The sequence below is a fragment of the Pezoporus occidentalis genome, unplaced genomic scaffold (genome assembly GCF_034315485.1).
Source record: "Pezoporus occidentalis ecotype Australia unplaced genomic scaffold, CSIRO_AGI_Poc_V1 ctg213, whole genome shotgun sequence".
In the NCBI taxonomy this organism is placed as follows: Eukaryota; Metazoa; Chordata; class Aves; order Psittaciformes; family Psittacidae; genus Pezoporus; species Pezoporus occidentalis.
In genome coordinates, this window is record NW_026913997.1 from 2,545,314 (window position 1) to 2,564,569 (window position 19,256).

General features: G+C 42.2%; 1 protein-coding gene and 1 long non-coding RNA gene across 2 annotated transcripts in view; one reads left to right on the top strand and one right to left on the bottom strand.

The window, feature by feature from the left end:
- Positions 1-19,256, bottom strand: part of ALS2 (alsin Rho guanine nucleotide exchange factor ALS2) — a 236,389-nt gene that overhangs the window by 167,017 nt on the left and 50,116 nt on the right. The gene's annotated exons all lie outside the window — the stretch shown is intronic.
- LOC134164230 (uncharacterized) lies at positions 8,263-15,604 on the top strand. The gene is made up of 3 exons (XR_009965054.1): positions 8,263-8,576; positions 13,228-13,361; positions 15,484-15,604. It is a non-coding gene; the product is annotated as an uncharacterized LOC134164230 (long non-coding RNA).

Below are 19,256 nucleotides of genomic sequence, written 5' to 3' on the forward strand. Positions count from 1 at the left end.
CAAAAGGGAAAAAGTCTGAATGTTTTGTTTAAATTCTTCTTAAATGAAGCAACTCTAAGTTTGAATTTGAAATGCACCCAAAAAGAGTGAAAAACATTAAACAACCTTATAAGGTTCAGCTGGAATTAAGGGGCAGACTAAGGGATGGACCAAGGCTAAGACTGACAGGTGAAATCAGGAAGCTGAGCTTTTGGAACCATGGGCAGTTTAAGAGAGATCCAAAAGTCAGTTTGGCCTACAGCTTGCCTCATGTCACTGAGAAAGTCTAACCTACTTCACCTGTACCATGTAGACCCAGTAATAAAGGAAATAAGGCAGCAGATAGAACGTTTTGCTTAATGAGATTAGAAATGGCATATAGGGAAAAGTATTTGTGGAGGGCAGAAAAAGAAAGGAGCAATAAAAATAACTGAGACCAAGCCAGAAGAGGTATATGGGCATAGATACAGCTACACATACATTTGCTTTTCTTGGGTTTCAGGCTGGCCAGAAGGAAAAACAACTCCAGTACAACGGCATGCTTCAATGCCTGCTCAGCCCAGCGCTTATGCTAACTGTGCCTGTCTGCTGGCTAATGCCATAGGCTGGCTTGCAGACCGGGCTGGCTACAAGCCAGCTATCCTAGGGCCTGTGCAAGGTGAATGCATGACTGCTTGCCCCAGTCCAGGCAGGTGTTACTCTGGGATCCCTCACACCGCGTTATTAACAGGACATACATAGCAAAGTACTGCCTCTGTCACCCAGTAAGTGTTATGAAGTGCCCAGGCTGCAAAGTAGCACTTAGTCATACATAGCTGCAGTAGCATCTCCAATCCATGCTGACTGTAAACTGCTGCGGTCAATGTGATCACATATTATATTCCTCCCATAAACTTTCAAAAGTACGAATTTTGCTGACAAAGAAATTCATGAAGGTTGCCAGGAGCATGGAGTGCCTTTCTAGAATGTCAGTCCTAGCTATTCCCTTGGAAACCAGTAAACAAAGAGTTAAGATATGAGCAAACACAACCTTAACTGTGCTGTTTGAGCAATGCCCCAATATGGCCATAACACACTGAGCCTGTGCTATCTCAAAGGCAGAGTGCAAACGTTTGGGGAATAGGGCACATGACCACAGGACAGTCTGAAGCCTTCTCTTTGCAAGGGAAACTGGTCTGTGGGGAGGCTGCCAGGGACTGGGGGCAGTGGTGGGCTGACACCCACTTTGTCCAAGAGACAGCTAGTCTCTTCCTCAGGACTAATACATAGTCACTTTACAACCCTCATCCTCGCAGAGTACTGCAGGACATTGCTCCACCCTCCAACACTGAGCCCACTCACCATCCTGCCAGCATCATTGTGCTTTTCTGGTAGTGCCCTGGGGAGGAAGAGCTCTAGGTGCTGCTATTATCACAATTCACAAAGTCAACACCAAAAGGAGCCACGCTACTGATACTGAAGCACCCATATGAACAGAGGAGGCAGGGAAAGAGGCAACCCACCTTCCAGAAAGACAAAGCCTTTCTCGTGCCCAGCAGTTTTCTTGTATCACAGCCACAAAGCAGCCAAGCACTCCAGCTTCTCCAGCTGGAGCAGAACAGCTCCCACAGCTGACCTGCACAATCCACCCTGGTGAGGGCATGGGGAGGGCTATTCAGGCCTTGCTTTTGAAAAGGTTTGTGGCTCACCACATTTCCAAGATGGAAAGGTGTAAGATGCTAACAGACACTTTGCTGCTGTGTCAGTTAAGGCACGGATGGAAGAGGAGAGAGTGTGCAATCTCTGCTGTAGCACAAACGCTGCCCTGAAATGTGTGGCCATAGAGAACCCTGCTCAAACACTCTTAACCATGGCAGGGGTACACTCAGAAGTGTTGTGCTGGCCCTTTTCTCCATTTATTTCTCGTTCTCTGCTCCCTAGGAAGCTGAGAATCACATTAGCATCTTCCTCTTTTTTGTCCTACTTTGAATACTGACTAGCTAGCACCCATTATTCTGTGACAATGTCCCATCTTACTGACATGTCTTGAATATGTACATTTTTATACTGCTTTAATAGTGCTATTTTAAACTTTAAAGCCTGTCACTTGTCCCCAGGAAAGTCAGATGGAAAATAATGCTATTCTCTTATTTTTCTGGTCTTCACTTCCAAAGTAGCAGTCCCTACAGCAAGCCTCTGTTCTCCTGGTGGTAAGAATATCTGTAGCCAGTCTGCACAGCACTGTCCTGTGACTACAACCAAAGGCAAATCCTAGTATTGCAATTCCAACACATCTGTAGCATGTGAGGGCTTGTTCTGTGATCACTTACAACCCCTTGATTTGGAGTTTTGGCTGAGCAATGAATGCAGTATCAAGTGAGAGATAAACACAGACATTGAAGACTACAAAGCTAAACACTATTCATGTTTGTTCCTACCTTCGTATGGACACAGTATGTACTAGTGTGTCATGGAACACTAGTACAAGATCAAGAGGTAGACCACAACACTGAGTTTTGAATCCAAACCTCCTCCAGTCCCTGAGGCCCAGAATCAGGTCTCTGAAAACAGGCACATTCCTACAGTTTGGGCTTTCCCAGATTATCTCATAAGGGGGAGAAATTTTCCATTACCATATACAAAGAGCCAAAATGCAGAAGCTGTCCTACAGCAAGCTGACAACAGAATCCTCATGCCCCTTAGAAATACTTTCCTGACTCAGGTGTGAGCTGCAGACTGTACACACAATCCCAAGTTCTGGGTACAAAACTCAGTCAACTGGCTCAGGAAATCAGGCTAAGGCCTGTTCTGCTTGACAAAGAAACGCCCTACAGTAGAGCTGGCTAGCGATAACCAACATGATCTGCCTGCATTTCATGTATAAGAGAAAAAAGGCTAGTGAAGACTGCACAGTGTTGAGTTCTAGAGCTGTCCTTCCTAGTGATAACCACTGCATTTTCATCAGAGAATTTGTTACCAGCAAATTAAGAGCTAACCAGGATGGAGGGGAAAACATATTTCTTATTTGTCTCCTCATGCAGTTAAAAAATCCTCTTAGATTCAGGTGTAAATGTCCCTTCTCTTGACCTACAAGGTATTTGCCATACTGTCTGTCTCCAGGGTTAAAAATCTCCCTGACAGTAAGAGCTTCTGCAAACACTCCCACTTTATCTGCAGAGAGTGAGAATCCCAGCAGTACTAGAAAGAGATATAAATGGAAACTGTTAAAAAAAATCATTTAAAGTATCATGCGGCATATGCTAAGAGTAACAGTGATTTCTGGCAAGAATTAATTAAACTAGATGAAACATTTCTGATACGATTTGTGCTATCAGATCATTTAATTAGTGCTGGCTTTTAGTTCATCTTAACAAGCTTCTGTGAGGGTGAAAAAGAAATAATTGTTTATTCAAATGGCAATAATTTGGGTTTCTTTAATTGATTCCTAGTGTGAAAGCATCGATTCCTGCTGTTTGCTAAAATGCTGGGTAAAAAGTTCCAGCATGATGTCCAATTCCAGAAGGCACTGAGTCCATTCCCCACTGCAGCCTCCCATCTGTGATCTGGCCTGCTTCAGCCCTATCATTTCTCCTGTCTTGTCTGTATACTGCTGAATGCTGAGGCAGGACGTAGCTACTGTCGAGTGCTGGTGGGCTTATTAAGTATTCCTATGCAAAGCTGATGATGTGCTCATAAATAATATTGGTGGGACTGAAATCTGTTTTCTTTCCAGCAGGCTGGGTATTCAGAAAAGGAAATGTTTTTGAAAGAAATGAAAAAATCAGACACCCAAAGAGTGTCTAAAAGGGAAGAGGTTTTAGATAACAGAAAACCTTTCTTAGAAAATCAAAACATTTTTTCTATCACTCAATTTAATTCACCAGTCCTTGCTCAAGGACAGGGAGAGAATTGATTTTGCTTCATTATCAGGATACAGTGTAGAAATGTCACTGAGCCTACAAAGACACATATTAACAGTTTCAAAAGTGGGGCTGGTTACTCCTGTTTCTGCTGACCCCTAATTTGTTGGGCGCCAGTCAGTAAAAAGGTCATAGAACTCCTGCTGGGTAAAAGGTCGTACTGGACTAAGGCATGCAAAGAAGCCAAAAAAAACTCCCCCCCCCCCCCCCCCAACCAAGCAAAACAAACAAATATAAAGGGCATTTCTTCAGTTTGAAACTCCATGGAAGCATATTACAGATTTATGCCTAACCCAATGCTGAATTGTGGGTCACTGCTGTAAGACCAGAATTCCTTACATTACTTAATCTAATGAGGTTCATGAGAGAATTAAAAAGGCCCAGTTTGTAAGATCTAAGGGGCTGAGACCTTATCTGCACACTTTCCTGTAAAGCTCCAGGTGCACTGTGAGATCTATATCATCAGTTCCATGCTAAAAACTATGTTGTTTAAAACAAAACAATCAAAGGCTGGAAAGCAAAGCTCTCAAATATCATGAAGCAGCAAAGCAAAGTTTGCCTAATGTAACCTTCCTTCAGCCTCCGGGTTGTGTGGTATAATATACTGTTTCAGTCTCTGACCAGGTACTGCCCCCACATTCATTTTTTTGGCAAGAGCCCCTGCTTCACTCCAGGCACAGGACTGACAGTGCTGTGCATATAAAGAAGCTCTTCAATATTCTTTTTAATCTCAGCTCTTCAGCATGGGGTGCCAGCTTCATCCACTACAAACTATCGCAACTCTGCATGAACAATGATGCTTTTCCATTCTGTGCTGGTTTTTCTTTGCTGTTCAGCTCCAAAGCCCCAAAAGCTTTGCACTAGTTAACACATCTATTCCCAAAACGTCCCTGTGAGGTGAGGAAATATTATCCCTAATTTAGAGAGTAAGATTGAGTTACTTTCTAAAGAGAAGTCAGAAAGAGGCAGGAAAAGCAACCAGATCTCTGGAGTCCCAGTCAACCACCTAAATCATCATTTTTACAACAGGCCTCTGGCCTTTATTCACACCACAGAACTTCTGCTAGAGGTTAGGCAGCAGTGCCAGAGACAGCCCCATTCACTGACATAACATAAATCTACTCCCATGACTCGAGACCAATATATTATATGACCCTGCTCGAGGTTTACTTGGGGTGAAATTCAGTCCTATGCAGAGGGCCAGCATTTACATCTTTTCTCAGAGGTTTGCAGTTCTGTATATGCCTCACACTTACCCTCTGATCCTTCTCTGGAAACAAAGAAGTCATGCTGCTGATCCACTAGACACAATGATCACATGATCAGAGGCACATGTGTACAGACTATGATTAGAAGGGGCAGAGTGAAGGTTACACTGGCTTTTTGAAAGCTCTTCGGTAATCTAAAAAGTAGCAAGTTAGATAATAACACAAACTCTACATTAAAAGTCCTTTTACTCAACTAATTAAGGAACAAAATAATCTCCACCTTTCAGCCATCATCTGTGTAGCAGGAGTGTGTTCTGTACACTTGAATACCTTTGACCTGCAAATCAAGAGCCTTTTATCTTCTTTAAATGAATGTCTTGCCAAGTGGAAGAAAGACCTCAGATTTTTTCAGAGAGGTACCTGCTCAGTTATGTGAAGGAGAAGACTGATACAGCATACAGGTCTCATTCCTTCTGCACTTTGCCAAGTTCATGTGTTTTCATCTATCCATCTGCATGGCCAGGGAAGCTTGTGAAAACCCTTAAGCAGCGGAAGATCCCTATCCCTGTATGTCCACAGGAGATTTCCAGAACTTCATTGCTCCACAGTTCATAGCAAAGCAGCAGACAAATAAAGAATGTTTTCCAAAATCATAATTGAACCAAAGCAGATATGAGATTCACTGGAGCAGTGACATCTTCCAATCTCCCTGCTAAAGTCACATTTTCATTGTCTGCTTTGAGGCTCATCAATCAGTCCAAAGGTCAAGATTGAAGTGCAGCAGAAAAAGTGTAACTCCTCACACACATGCATGCACATGCACTTCCCTGGTCTTTTGAAACATTCCAGGAGTGGGGGAAGCAACAACAACAACCCCACCCCTCAGTTTCCAAAGTAAATTTACCAAAGCAGATATTTAATGTTGAAAACAGGTTGGTTTTATAGTTCTAGTACCTGCCATGGTCTCCTTTTTTTTCTGAATGGGTTTTAATCAGTTTAAATAAATGTAATGAACAGTTGCAAGTGACTGAAGAAAACAGACCTACCATATTCAGAATGCCATTCTTTGTTGCTGTCATTTCTAATTTCAGCTTTTGAATTTCTTCATTTAAAATATGCTTTATATTTTAAAAATATGCATAGGCTTTTCAGGGTGGCTTTTAGCCACGCAGCTACTAAGCATCTCTCATATATTAAGGATTTATTTTTGTAAGAGCCTTCTGAATGAAAGAAGACTTATTCCCACTTGGCAAGTTGTGCAGCTATTGTACCCTACTGGTCCCATAGCTGTGGCTGTAAGATGTCACTACATTTCCAGTCCCTTGCCTGTATTCCTGGGGTGTCTGGGAGAACCAGGATGCTCAGGGTTGCAGCAAGTTGCAGCAGTGTTGATGCAGGCAGCGAATGCTGCAGCCCAAACAAAGTTTCTGCAGCTGGCTTGAGATGGTGAATTAGACACTTGGAATTTAAGAAGCTGGGCTTCTCCCCTGTTTGGGCAAAACTTAGTTTTGCTGCCCTAGCAAAAGGGGCTAGTGTCAGCCTAATGCTGAGCTCACAAAGCACCTACAAACAATCACAGAAAACAATCACAGGAAGTCTGTTACTAAAAAGACCCAGTGCAGGCTCAGGAACCCACCAAGCTAATTGTTAGAGGTGCAGAGTGAATTTTAGAGAAGATTCACCCCAGGTTGCCTCTCTCCTATTTCTCCTCCTTGGCATCTCCTATTAGCCAGTGTTAGAGACTGACTATAGGCTTAGGTGTGTCGCCCTTTGATTCAAATCTCTGTAGCTCTGCACTTACACCATTAAGTTATGCCAGGACTTTTCAGCCTCAAGGAAAGGCCAGGGCAGAGAGCAAGAGCTGAGTCCTGAGCCTTGCTAAGTTGCACTTGCTGCTCCAGCTGTCCTGAAAAGACAAGGGTTCAATGGCAGCTGGGCTCTACCCTGCTCACTCTGCTCTGCCCTGGCAGCAGCAGCTACCAAGACAGCTTCCCTGGGCTCTGCCACAGCCAAAGGATTCACCACAGATTCACTTCTGGTTTGGCTGCCCTTGATAATTGCCTATTTTGCCTATACCCAAACCTTCCCAAGGCCACACAGAGACGGAGGCTACACCCAAATTCCAAGTCTCAATATAGTAGCTTAACCACAAGACTGTCCTCCCTGTCTTCTTTCTCAGGCACATATTGCCTCAGTGTCTATGCCAAATACAGCATAGTGTCTCACAAGACAAGGTTTCCTTCTCCTCTCTCCTCAGCTTCAAAGGGATACGTTCACTTACTGTTTTAAAACAAGGGATAGCTCTGGGAAAAGCTCTATGAGGGGACTACAGTTTACCTTAAAACCTAACCAAAGCAGGCACAAATTCAGTTTCTGGCAGGGTATTTCATGACTACGTCCATACTGCTGAAGTTGTTACATACTATCCAGCCCACATTCTTAAATCCATGTTCCCTCTCCTGCCTAACAACACAGAGATAAGCAAAGGAGAGGGTTGTCTGGCCTGTGTGCTCTGCCTGGTAAACAAGTACCAGCATAGCACAGAGATTACAATGCACACACACACTGTCTGTCATTGTGCTTACACTTACACTCACCTACATCTCTGCTCTAGCTGCATCATTCCTGTGGAGTGCAACAGTCTCTGATGGCTACAGAACACCTTCCAAGATAATCTCCAAACCTAGCAAAATAAGGCAAGAATTTCTGTCAGCTACTGAATTGATGAGAGCTTCGGTAATTCAAAAGGATAACATTTCTAACAGCAGAAGCAAAATGCCGGGTGGGCTAATGCCCAGGCTTACTGATCTGAACCCCAAATTCTGCCAGATGCAGGCAGACGTGATTTCTAGAGGCTTTCTCAACTTTTATGCAAAGTTTGAACCTCCAGAAATCCCAACATATGTAACCCTTGAGGAGGCTTAATGTGAATTCTTTGCTCCCATTGTTCTCCTGTTCACATGTTGGGAGACTTCTTCCTGCTTCCTCCTTGTCAGTGGAGACAGCTTCAACAATATGGATTTTATTGTACACCCCCTACATCCCACTTCTGCCCCTTGTCAATAGCACAGAGGCCCAAATGCCATCTCAGCTGCAAAGAGGAAATGACTATTCACAAGACACAAAGGTTTATGGATTTCTTCCTAACAAAAGATTATTTCTAAGCAGACTCTTCATGTACTGATGCCTCATCTCTTCTAGTAGGAAAGCAGACAGCCCCCAGTGTGCCCAGCACCACCAAGTGAGAGCACTCTTCAGGGCAGGTGTACTGTGCAAGGTAGCCTCTTAATCTTCTCACATGCACAAGCACTATTTTTCATACCAGCTGCATCTTAAACACTCAGTTAAGATGGTGATTAGTGGTGGTGGTAGGGTGTCACAGTGGGAGCTTTCTTAAGAAGAAAAGGCTTTGATTGAGCCAATGAAAGCTGTTGCCAGGGAACCAGATGCCATGAACACACCACTCCAGCAGAGCAAGAATACAAACCATGTGAGTGCTGGACTGAGCTTTAAATGCATTTGCTGGTTGAGGCCTGAACACATCATTAACTCTTTCAGTACTCAAAAGAGTTTACACAATGAATGGGGAAGATGGGAATCTGATACAGACACAGAGGAGCAAATATCTCCCCATATCTCTGCATTACACCCTGTTGATCCAAAAGAAAAACAAACTGGGAGGGGACTTTTGACCTTTAGTTTTTGACTGACAAAGGAGACTTGTTTGTTTTGTAAAGTATGTAAGGAAACTTCTCTTCAAAGTAACAGTTTTACACCAATGTGAAAAGAAATCAGATAAGTGCCCAGATAACCCTATAAAAGTATTAAGCTTGTTTTTAGGCGGTGTTACACATGAAGTTTGATGTGCACAAAGTGTTCATCGGTCAGTTCCTCAGCAAGAGGAACAGAATACCTTAGATTCCATTTTTTCCCAGGTTTGAGCTGGTTTCCAACACAAATGTTACCGATTTGAATTTTATCTGATCAGTTGCCAATTTGTTTCAAAGTTAACTTTCCACTCTGATTACTAAACAGCCTTGTCCTCCACCAACAGAGCATTTTTTTCCTAGTGTAAATTCCACAGTGCTCTGCAACCCTACCAGTAAAACGCAGCTAAAGCTCTAATTAAAAATCATGCCTGCCATATGTCAATTCATAAGAACTAAAATTAAACTAACAAGGGGCTGTAACCAAAACTTTTTTTTGAACACAAGAGCCTGCCTACTCCATTTTGAATTGGTAACATGTGGAAGCCTGGGTAATTCTTGCAGGACAATGACTAGTCCCAAACATTTTCATCTTCGGGCTTCCAGTTCCAACCCAGCACAGGTTCCTAAGTGCGTAAAGCTATTCCTACTCCATAGCCCGAGTGAAAGCCCCTCCATTCCTGTGTAGCCAGGGCTGTGCTTTGATTCCACAGCGTTGGTAACAGTGTTGAGCAAGTAACATGTTGCTGGCAATATTACACCGAACTCCCCCTTTCACTCTCCATTTCAGCCTTTTTATATCCTGTGGTAATGCCAGCCATCTATTGAGCTACGAGCTGGGGTTCAGTGTACTCCTTTTTATGCCTCTCCCACAGTGCAGAAGGCCTGGGGGGAAAGGACATAGCAATACCATTATAATGCTTAAGTGGCCATAAAGTCCCAGTGTGAGTTCTAACAATCTGGACATAAAGGAGAATAAAAATTGAGCCCCTCAAATTTATTCTAGGGGATTGGCAAAAGCAAGTATAGTGCAAAGCTGATTTAAAATTTTCACACAAACTCCTGTGCCAATTCCTGCCCAGCTTGCTGATGATGGAGAAATGGGTTCCTGAGTACCCACTGGCCATCCAACCAGACATAGCATCTCACTGTCAAAATGACACCATTCCTCCCCCCAGAGCCTCTTGGAGTCCCAGACAGCAGCTATACAATATCTGTATTGCATAGGTGAGGACTGGCAGAACATACACACCGTGCAAACTACAGTGCTGAAAAAGGTACCACAAGCTCATACAGAGCCCTTCTGTCTCCCTAGATTCTACAGTGATTTACTTGATGGTCCAGAGGCCTGTTGTGGGCTTGGCCCTGAGAGCCCACATTAGGTCCTGTGTTGCTGTGAAGAGGGGCTGCCTGCCCACTTATAATTTAACTTCTGGGTTTAATCTGCAGATATGCAAGCCAGGCTTATTGCAGTTGTTCCCACTGCAGAGCCCCCATCACGGGCAAGACACAAATGCCTCTTTACAAAAATTCTTGCGTAACCCCCATAAAACTGGGAAAAACAACACTGGAGCTCAGCTTAGGTTAGTAATGAATAAGTGAAGAACTGGAAGAGATTTCTACAGGCAGCGCAGAGTTATCTAAACACAACTTTGGCAATGCATGAGGGCTAACAGCCCAGTTTTCTAACCAGTTCCATACAAAATCTCTTAACAATCAAAACCAGTCAGTGTCTGCACTTTGTACTTTGAGCCTAAAACATACACACAGCTAGATACTGCACAGTGGCAAAGGAAGACATTCTGGTGTGCTGGCTTAGTGGGACATCAGGATAAAAGTGTCACTTACTGAACAAACATGAATCCGTGGCATGTCAGTGACCTCTGCAGAACTCCTGTCAAAGATCCCCCACAGATGTGGCCCTGCTCAGTTTGCAAGAGCAAACAGAACTGCAGCACAAGATGGTATTGTTACACAGGCTAATATCCAGTCTTTTCACTACAAATACCTGCAGATGTACTGAAGTTAACCATCCTGGAGAGTAACACTTAACACTGGCTATTGCTGTCCCCCTCCTGCAATGTGTTGCTCAGCCCCTTGCCAAAGACAATTACCCCAAGGCATATGTATTCCTTACACGCACTCACACTCATGCTGCTTTGTTAGAGGAACTTAATTGAATTTACAAACTGGAGCCTTCAAGAAATATGAAGTGCAAGATGTAATTACTGCATTTACAAAATGCATTTCCCTCCTTTCCACATGCATCAAGGTATAACTCTCAGTTGACATAATTCCATGTTCTCCCCACACCAAGATCCAAGCCTCAGTGCAAAGATTATACCTGCTCCAGGACAAAAGTGACAGTGGCCTATAGGACATGGAGACACCATTTGTTGCAGCAAGCAGAAGATGCACAGCTAGTGATGCAGAAGAGAGTGGGGGAAAAATGAGAGCTTCCTGGACTGAGGGAGCTGAATGCTGCCTTGACAACTGGACTTTGTCCCCAGATATGGCATAGAGTCCCTGTGCTCAGTCCTCAGGCTACCAGGTCCAGAGCCCTTTGACCAATCTCTACAAGTCCATCCCCACACTCCCCTGCAGCCCATGTCCAGTCCAGTTCAGTGAGTCTCCACTCATTCCTCAGTCCTTCCTTTTCCTCCATGCTCAGCCTCCCCAATGCTCCTTATGTCTTCTTCCTCTCCTTGGCACTGGCAATAGATTTTCCATTTCCTTTCTCAGACCCTGCTCTGGTTTCCCTTGCTCAAATTGTTTCCTCCTTTGCTCTCAGGCCCACCTACATTCAGGTCAGCATCTGGTCCTACTTTGAGTTACCTTGTTATTTTTTTCCCAAGTAAACCTCTCATTACAATCACTGTCTCAATGAGACATACTCTGATACTCACTGAAAATGCATGTTTTCCATAGCTGTCCCATACAGATCTATTATTTCAATTGTACATTATTCTGAATTTACACACATCTGTTTTAGTAGCATTTAAAACAGATCTGATGTAGCACAAATGCTGGATTTTTAGTTGTAAAATACATAACCTTCTAAGATATAAACTAGAAGTACTCACTTATACAACTGACAATTATCAAAAGCAATTGCTGTTACAGCCCCTTCTCACAACATTAATGAAATTTAATTAAGCACTACTTAATAACTATGTGGCACAGCGCTGGAGAAGAATTGCTAAAGAAATGCAAAGCAGAGAATCAGTGACAGGCTTTGGAAGTAAATTTAGATTGCTATTCTCACCTAAATCTCTGTTTTCTTAATTTATGTTTGGCTCAATTCATTATAAAGTCATGAAGAGCAATCATGCTCGGATGAAATTTATCCTAAGCTGGGGAGAATTTGGAATGGTTCTGCCAGTACAGGCTCATTTCTCTTGCTATTCTGTTGTGGAAAGTGTCATTTTTGCCAACTGAAGAAAGCAGCTTCTCTGTTTGAAGACATATTTGTTTTGTACATTTTCTATTGCTGTTTGTATATTGTAAAGCACTTCGAGCACATGTAGAATGAAAGACACTGTATAAAATAAAGTTAAAAGTTGTAGTGTTGTAGTATGTTGTAAGTCTTTGTACATGGCAGCAGGGGGCACTTCCACAAGATGATGCTGAAATGCAGTTGACAGACTATAATAGTTTGAAGGCCAGGCAGAAGTGCTCACAGTGTATTCACATCCCACTTATAAAAGCAGAGCATGTTTGCACTGAACAGTTCCTTGCCCCTCTTGTTCCTACTAAAAATTCCCAAAGCAAGATAAGTAGCTTAGTGAGAAAATTCCTTTGAACAAAGTATGAAAAGGGTGAAGAAATGCACACCTGAGCACTGAAGGAAATAAATATCTGAATAGGTCCTCCCATCCCAGTGCTGGCCTGGGGGTTAAAGAACAGGAACTCCATCACAGGAGCTGGGAACACAAGTGAGAGGCTGAGACTCTTACTTTCCTTTGCAGTTACCTAGGAAGCTCTTAGGGACTAAATATTTTCCATTTCAGAATGTTAACTAATGTTTAAATAATCCTTCTTTTCAATGAAAATCAAAATGTGATCATGAATGGTCTAACATTATAAGAGAGATACATGTCTGCTGTAGCTAAAACTAGAGCATCTTAACATTATTGTTTGGGAAAAATCATTGTATCTGTGTTATTTAATGTCAGATGAATTGGTAAACCTGCTAGTTCTAGGATTTGTGTATGGCTTTTTTAAGCCACATCTGTTATACTGATTTAATATAATACTTTGAATAGCACATTCCATCAGAGTTTCACAGCTGGGAATAGAACAGACTCATTTATACAACGCACTGCAGCTTTGTGATATAAATTAGAGCCACAGTCAAAGACAGAGCTTTTTCCTGTGAGTTCACAACAGCAGCACTCTGCACCACGGCCCTAACCTGATCATATTTTGATTCAGCTACACAGAAAAACTTAAGCCTGCAGGATGCAGATCAAAACTTCCCTCCCAGGTTCAGCACTGCAGTTCCACTGGAGTCAGAGAGGCTAGGAAGAAAGCATCAGCTTTTTGTGTATTTTTCATCTTGCCTTGAGGTAGATTTTGAATCTCTGCTGTACCTCCCATAAGAATCATGATAGTTCACCCTATTATGCATTGCTATAGGAACAGTTATGCTAAAAATTTAACTTTTGGTCATTGAGATCCAGAATATGGCACCCTAACCTTACATTGAAGAAAGTATATGAACACCCCAATTACAAGGATCATAGGGAAACCACTTCTTTATTCATTGCAAGAAAGCAGAGTTTCCCTAGAGAAATACTGTATATTTCTATTATGGCTTTCTCCCAAGTGGTTGAAGACAACTCATGTATCAGGGTCCTTGTCACTCACCTCATTCAAGGCACACTAATAGAAAACAGTCTTAAAGCCACTATTTTATCTACACCCTTTCTAGGGCAGACATTCCCCTAACCTCTGCATGCATGGGGATGCATCTCAGGCTGAGATGGACTTGCCCAGCTAGGATAGCATAATTTGTTTGAGATGTGTGTCTGTTGTTGCCTCTCCTACAGCAAAGTATGCTAGAAATTCTGAGGGAAACCCCAGGTTTTTTAAAGAGTCCTCATATTTTACATTTTACAGCAACTCTCTTCACTGTGAAATTAATCTCTGCTGGTGATGACTTAAGGGCTCATGTGAGGAAGAGTAAAATTTCTTGAGCTAGGAGAAGCCAGATTTATGTATTCACAGAAAATACAGCATAAGAGAACTGTAGACCAATTGGAATACTACAATAACACAGGTATTATCTCTTTAAGTGTAGCAACTACCTGACCTACCTGAGGCCAGGGCCATGTTCCTGTTCATGGTGCACCTCCGTTTCTAAAGAGATCAATTATACAAAGAGAAAAAGCAAATGGAAAAAACATTTTAAACAGAAATGTAACAAGCTACAATTGCCTTTTATTCCTAAGACATTTGATCCCTGTACTAGTACACGTCAAATCCATTCCCTTCACAACTAAGAAAAAAAACAAATGTTTCACAATAATAATGGTCATACATGAGATGCAACTCTAGTCTGTGACCCACAGTCTTGAGGAGCCACTGTGATACAACCCACATTGAATACAGGTGTGAATATGATGGCTTTAGCATGCAGCCTTGTCAACAGACATCTTAGTCACATCTCTTAGCCCTACTATGTTACTATGCGTAACACTGCTTGTGTGTAGAACACTTGTGTTTTATGTGGTCAGGACTGCCCCTGTGGATCTAACTGGATCTAAGAAGTGCCCTAACTATAGGAAGTACCCTAAAAGCACATATTTTTCCAATTTCTGTATTCCATAGCCTACCAGACACACTGGGCCCCATAGAAAAAAATGTGAAGTATCCCTGAAGCACTTCTAAATGGTCACCCTTTGTAAATCTGTAAATGCAGAAGACTGGGCCAGGGCTGTTTCACCTGCTCCTCAGCACTGCAGGCAAAACAGACTGATTGCAGGGCTGAAGGGCAGCTGTGGCTGTGGGAAGAAGAGATGCAATGGAAAAGAGCATTACTGGCAAGAGAGGGAAGAAAAAGCTCTGTAGACATAGTCTTGCTGCTCCTGCTGTCACTTGGAAAAAAGGAGGGATAAAAGCCACAACAGCTACTCTCAAGTAAGACTCTAGCACTGTGGTAGCAGCAGCAGCCTGGCATTACATGGGTTTGCTTTTAGGCAAAGCAAGCTGCATGCTCACAGTCACTGCCCAACAAATCTGCTGCCCTAAGCAAATGCTCACCCTACCTTTGCCTAGGGCAGGACTTGCCTGGACCTAATCCATAAAACCCTCTTGCATTCAAGAAGCCATCAGTTCAAGTCCCCACTGAAGTCACGTAGAGCGTTGCCAGATTAAAAGTGGGCAAAATCTTGATGATTAATTCACAGCCTGAACTTCCTGTTGTAGGTGGTCTATTGGAGAACACCATGGCTCAGGTCCTAGCTGTGCTGTACAGTAATTCAGTAATTCTTAGGCACATATAACAGAACTTCATTTGATAAATTTGCTGATGACAGCAGATAAAGCCAAAATGGTGAAAGCATGTAAGGATAGAATAATTTCCTGTGTAGTTAGTAAGCCACAAATTGACAAACTCCAAATTGATTAAGGGTTTTGATTTGCTTTTTCCCCTCCAATGCCTAACCTACGTTTTTCCATCTCTCTCAGGATCATTATAACTGGAAGTCTCATGAAACTTACTTCCGTTTTAGCAAAACTTCAAATGCAAAGCACATCATGAAGGACTGCTTGGGTCTGCCTCTTCCAGAAATCTACACTACAAGAATGGTTGCACTGGTTCTGTACTCTGAGAATCTAGCTGAACCTTCATGGAAAAAGGGAGGCAGAATGGGCCTGCAGGGCCACAGGGATAGAAGAAACCACAGATCAAGTTGCACGCCCTCCAAGACTTGACAAGAGCCATCTTGGCATATGGAGGATAGCAGGTAGGAACTAACAGATTACACAAGGCCCCTGGCTCTGCTCCTCTAGAGCCACAGCAACACCCTGAAAACCTCAGAAAGACTGCTGCTGTTCACTGATATTAACAAGCTGCTAATAAACCTAATACTCAAACATATTCTTTAGCATCATCTTCCCATCTTTCCTTTGAAAGTTATCAGCTATAGTTCATTTGTCATGATTAAATTTGTACCTGTTCTCAAGGTTTTAAATGGTGCTGATATGGTCGCTATGCCTTCACAAAGGGGGGCTTATTTCTCAAACACATTGCTGTATGGAGAGTTGCTTTCTTTGAAGCCTTCATGGAGACAGAATTTGGCTCTCATAAAGTCTACTGGAATTTTGCCATGAGCATCAATAGAACCAGTTCATGTGCAGATTTTGTTTCTACGAACCCTGACAAGGAACAAACCTTCTCTACTTCAACTGAAGTGGAAAAGTTTTCATGCTAACTAGCCAAGGTTTTTTTTCCCTTTGGATTGGAAAGGAAAGTGTCAGCCATGTTAACGTGATACTTATCATACTGGCTCCCATATTTCTCAAGTAATGGTATAATATTCAAAGCAATTACATAATAGAATTTTGTATTCTGCATAACTCATTGCTATTAAAACTAATAAGCTACACCCATGCCAATGACATGATTTTTTTCTGCAGTGCAGCAACTCCACTTTGAAAAACAAAAGCTAAAAAGCACAATGAAGCTTTTTAAGATGATGAGACTTATCCAGTAATCTCTGATGGTGTGAGATATTGTAGAGCTACTACTGACATTTGTCTGGGAAGACTGCTTAACTCATTCTTGGCTCCACCATCAGTGATGTAATGAGTTCATCCCAAAATTGGGCAAGAATTTTTTTCCAACATCCTACATCTTGATCTGTGTTATATATACACCCAGTGATACATTCACAGATGTCTGTGACAGTAAATTTTCATATTAAGCAAGCCCATGCTGGGCCACTTTCCTGATGACACAGGATATTAGTAAGTTAAGATGAATATCAGGTAGCAAGGATCCTTATCCAGCACCATATATTTTCATACTCTGACAAATGCTTGAATACTTCTTGCTTTACGAGCCAGAGCTGACCAGACAGTTTAAAAACCAACCACAGGTTGGATTTTCTACCAACCATTTATTAGTAGTTGTTCATTTTGCTTTCCTATGACTTTGTCTCCACTCTAAATGGCAGAGACACAACGATTTGACACCGGGCTATGTTGTGCTAACAGTGCCTACAGGACGTAACAACCACAAAAATCTTTTCTCATCATCTGCACTCTTCTTCATAGGTAGAGACCAGAGTGAGGGCACTGACATGGGTTGATGGAGATTATATAGCTTATGAGTATTGCAGCAGGCCTGATAGTGAACTGTGCCCAGTTTCTCACGACAGAAAGGGTCATGCACAAATATGACTTGATGCTACCTTTGTAGTTCCTTGATCCTGGAATTAAGAGACTTAATCATCCCCAGCACAACTAACTTTGCTGCTGCCTAGCAGTCTCATGATAGTAAGGCAGCTCAGGATTTTGGCAATATCTTAACATCTCTAACTAGATCTCTTATTATTTGAGAAGGAAACTAGACAGCTCCTATCTTGACTTTATAGCACTTCACTCTGGAGTTTCCAAACACAGAAGGTATCCCTTAGGAATTAACCAACCCTGGAGAGTATGTAATAGGATGAATTTAACTAGACCTGTAATTTCTTATTCCTGAATAAAGTTAAAAGCAGCAGGATAGAGACAAGGATCTGCTTCACAATTTGTTAAGAGTCAACATTTCCTTGTTAAAGCATCTCTGGATATAAAATTGCAGTAGGTTGGTCTTAAGATTTAAATGAGATGCGAGCTGACACTTTCCAAATACATTTTGGAAGTGCACCCTGCAGGTCTAGGAGGGCATGGAGGAAAAAGCAGAGATACTGCCTTGCAGAGTCTGCCACTAGTAGAAGCTGACAGACCCACCCCCAGACAGACTGCCAGACCTGATGTTCAGAACCACTCTCAAGCCCAGCTAGCCATCAGCAGCTGCAGGTGCTCTAAAGAAAACCCCTTTCTCCACACAGGGTAGATGTTTCCTGAAAACAGCACTGGAAGGAGGAATTCAACTTTAAATTGGGAAATAAATTACAGTGTGACTATTTTCCCTCAAGTCCTGGCACAGCATCTTAACAACCTGTGGTCACAGCCCCCAGGGCACTCTTTTACTTGGTCAGCTGTCTATCCACACTATTATTTATTCTGTTTCATTCAAGAAGAGTAAATATAGTCCTGAGATTCTGGAAGAGGAAAACAGTTCATAGCATTTGCAAGTTGTGTGCCTGCATATATATGTGTGTGTGTATAGGCTGTACCGGTGGAGAACTGAGATTTTTTCTTCCTCTTCTATATGTTAACTGAAATTAACTGATTTATTGAAAGTCACACAGAGCAGGCATAAAAACACTGCTCTGGCACTCAGAAAACTTGGGTTTAACTAAATGATCACAACCACTGAAATACAGAGAAAGCAGAGCCTTTGACAAACAGCTGCATCAATTGTGCAGGAGATCTGACAGCAGACAGCAGGTCTGTGATAAATCTGGCAAAGCTAATTAGAAGTTAGTCAGCAGACAACTCTGCAGTAGAAGGATCTGGCTTTGTCTTAATCCTATGACATGCTGTTACTGTGACAGCTCACAAGAAGCAGCTCTGCTACCATCTTTGGCAACCCTGGTAACCTTACCCCCAAAACGGATCAGCCCAAAAGGTTTTTCAGAATTCATCAAATCCATGATAAAGCAGGTTATTATTAGTTATTAATTCTTGAACAAGACTGAGATTGACTTTGGCATAAAAAGGGTAAATGTTCCCCCAAGGTCTAAAGCTCACTTCAGAAGCAGTATACGAGTGGTTACTGTCCTCAAGAGCATGGCCTCCCTGCTGAAGTCTGTCAATAATTAAACAATCTATCTGTTCAGTGGTAACTGGACCAATATGACCACTGGATATTATGCTCTCTCTCTCACATGCATACCCAAGCCATCAACTGGCAGCAGTGTTTAGTTATTGATGTGACAAGACTGGAAACAGCACTTTTGAGACCACTGACTTGCATACTATTTTTTAAATCTGTCTTTCTTTTCTGCTTTATTTCTCAGTAGCCTACAAGGTGCTTGTAAAATGATTCATGCACAAAGCAGTTAACTACAAAATATTAAAAAATAAAAGTGGAAAGCTCCATTTATTTTTATTTTTATTTTTTTCTTTTTAGGAACTACATCTTGCAAAATCATTTGAAAGCTCTGATGTTGCCTCATGGATGTTCTTATTTCTTGATAACCCCAGTTTATTATCTAAACTTCAGAAATATCCAAAGACCTCATCCGTATTGTGTAAAGCACTGTACAAAGACATAATCAATCAACAATCCTGTCTTCTAAGAGTTTATATATGAAATTGCAACCATGAGAAATGCAAACACATATGCC